At 35.9% G+C, this 2,963-nt stretch overlaps 1 pseudogene; it reads right to left on the reverse strand.

Annotated features, from left to right (window-relative positions):
* Positions 1 to 1,648: 1,648 nt before the first annotated feature.
* LOC144264677 (interferon beta-like) lies at positions 1,649 to 2,228 on the reverse strand (annotated as a pseudogene).
* Between the last annotated feature and the right edge of the window lie 735 nt (positions 2,229 to 2,963).

A 2,963-nucleotide genomic window follows, 5' to 3' on the forward strand; every position in this document is an offset into this window, starting at 1 on the left:
TTAATAAAGGTAAAATATCTCTGATAAAAACATAAATAAATAACTAGAAATTGACCAATAGATAAGTACTGTTATACAACGAGTAAAATGATCTGAAAATGTTTTCCTAATACAGTAAGAGAATAAATATTAACAATAATTAAAAATTCCAGTGCACTTCATTTTAAATAACATATAAAGGAATTATATGCAGTGTTGTTGTAGCCATGTCAGTCCCAAGGTATTAGAGAGACAATGTGTGTGAGGTAATATCCAATATTGGACCAATTACTCATTTCAGTTCTTCACAAAATGCTGATATGTTAGTTTCTAAAGCTTATTGTGAGTTAGTTCCTACTCTGAAGGTGTCTTAATTCCACTTGGATTCTGTAGCCAGCACTGAAAGCAAACTGTTTGTCTGTTCCAAAAAAATTGGTATCCCTACAGTTCCAGCCTCAGTAGCTGTGGGCCATACTTCCTAAAAATGGTACCCTGCTTTCCATCATTGAAATCAAACATTTCTCTTCCTGCTCAGCTTCTTGGTGAGTCCATTTTGGAGCTTCTATCACAGCCAACATGGGAGATACTTTTGCAAAAAATGTAGAAAGTCTGTTGGAAGAGTTCCTGGATTGCCACCTAGATGTTTGTCTTCAGAGACACTGAAGTGAAGTGTGTTACAGTTCAGGGTTGCAATTTTGGTGGAGAAGAGCAATATAATGCAAAAATATAGCTAACGCCTAATGTCAGCAATAATTAAGAAATTTTATGATCCATTCCTTTCTTTTTAAAATGCTTCTTTGTCTTCTGACTTTTTCTTACCAATATACTTCATTCTGCATTTTAAAAAGTGAGTAAACCGATAAAGTATTATCACATAAAATGTAACGTGCAGTTGGAATTTCGTAAGAGAGTGAGTCAATTGCACAGAGCAAGGTCAAGAGTTATGGTGTCTCAGAAGTTACTGCTGGAAGAGGCAATGGAGGAGGGATTCCATTGCACAGTGCAGTTTGATTCAACTGTTTTAACAACATCCAAAGTTGTAGCATCAGCTGGAATGAAAAGGAGAATTGTTCAAACACATAGGAATGTGGCATAATTTTAAAAACCTCAACAAATTAAATGAAAATATCTTTCCTATACAGAATATCACTGGTTTTCTGACAGATTGTTCATATTTTTACATGTCTCTCTGAAGTGTCTCAGGGCTGGCAATATGAGAAATAATTCTTGTGATGACGTTTAAAAATAGCAGTTATAATAATACTTAATCATACTCCATAAGTAGAAGAATGTAAGTATTATTTGATTGTGCTGGTGAGGTGACTAACTGTTCTGGATATATACAATTTATTGTATGTTCTGCCATTTAGCCATTGCATACGATCATCTCATATAGGGTGGTTTACAAACATGCAAACATAAATAATAGTAGAAATACTTCCAAATGCTATTACAAATCTATGTAATTTCAAATCCATTTTCAGCACAAAATGGGAAGAGCCTGATGTTGCTGCAGTTGATATCAGTTGCAATTTGGCCAATAATTATGTGGTAGAAGGACTGGGTCCTATTTAATAACACTTGAAATGTTATTGGCTATCTCTGTTCAGCAGTATAATTGACAGTAATGTTAATTCAGTTACTGTAGGCAAAAGTTTTGTACTGTACCTTAATTTTTAAGCCTTTTACTGAGTTTCTCAATCAGCAGAAAACATCTCTGCAGTTCAACGTGGATGGTCTCCCAGGCACACGGGCTGTATTGCCTTTCTTTCAGGAAAGCGTCTATCCTCTGGAAGTATTTTCTCACTCTCCAACTGGTGAGCTGGAGGTCCTCACTTTCCAGGCTGGTTAACTCTTTCTCTAGACTATCTATGCACCCAAACATACTTCCAGCCACTGAATTTACTGATAAAGTCCATTTTGGAACCTGGCTATGGAGCTCCTATCCCAGGCTGTTTGGGTGAGGTTTTTGCTAAAGATGGTGAAGATTTCTTGGAGGATCTCTTGGTTTTCCATGTTGGCATTTTCCTTCTGGGACAGTTGGAGTTGGACAACATCCTGGGTGGACTTGAAACCTTTCATTTCATTTATGAATTGTGAGGGGAAATTTCCACTCATTTTCTTCAGAAGCTCTAAGCTCTCTTTGTCACTTTGTTCTACTGGAAGTGAAGCATGGTACAGAACCGAGATGAGATTTCAGTGGAGAAGAGCAGTACAAGGCAAACATTCAGCAAACACCTTAGTTCCATCTGTGTGAGCCCATTAAGATAATCACTGGTGTTCCTAAGGCAAGAATGTTGTGTGTAAAGTCAGTATTATTGGTGATGCTATACAAGTTAAAGAGAAACTACCTTGTCTCTCAGATGCCAGGCTGAACGGACAGGTAAAAGGTTATTTACCTAAAAACTAATCAAATATCATCTAAAGGCAATTAGTGACTAACCATCGTGACCCCACAGTATTATATTTTTCGCAATCTCATTTTAAGAGCACAGATGCATTTTGAACTATACTTTTATTTGTAAATCTACACTTTATCCACTTAATCAGCAGGAGGAAACTGTTCCCTTTCCGGATAGGCAGTGAAAATCATAAAAGACTCCTATCAACCGGTAATTCTCCTTCATACCCTGCTTCATTTGAGAGAAGGAAATGGTGTAGGTATATTTAAAGTTGCTTAATCCAGGAGTAACTATGGGAGTAAAAGATCAGGAAATATTGATTAAACTGCACTTTTCAGATTTCATGCAGTTTAAAGAGTACACTTAACAATTTTTTCCAGCATCAACATTTTATCTTGGGCACTGAGAAAAAGGAACCTTCATTTACTGTCAACAGATCTGTAAATACAATGCAATTAGTGATGGATGTGGTTTACAGTGTGATTAAAAGGAGGTTTTGAAGCGAAGACATACTATGTATTTTTAATATGTGTGTTGCTGGAATATAATAATTAAAAGAATTTTTTAAAAAAATCAGATTTG

The sequence above is a fragment of the Eretmochelys imbricata genome, chromosome 5 (assembly GCF_965152235.1).
Source record: "Eretmochelys imbricata isolate rEreImb1 chromosome 5, rEreImb1.hap1, whole genome shotgun sequence".
Lineage (NCBI taxonomy): Eukaryota > Metazoa > Chordata > Testudines > Cheloniidae > Eretmochelys > Eretmochelys imbricata.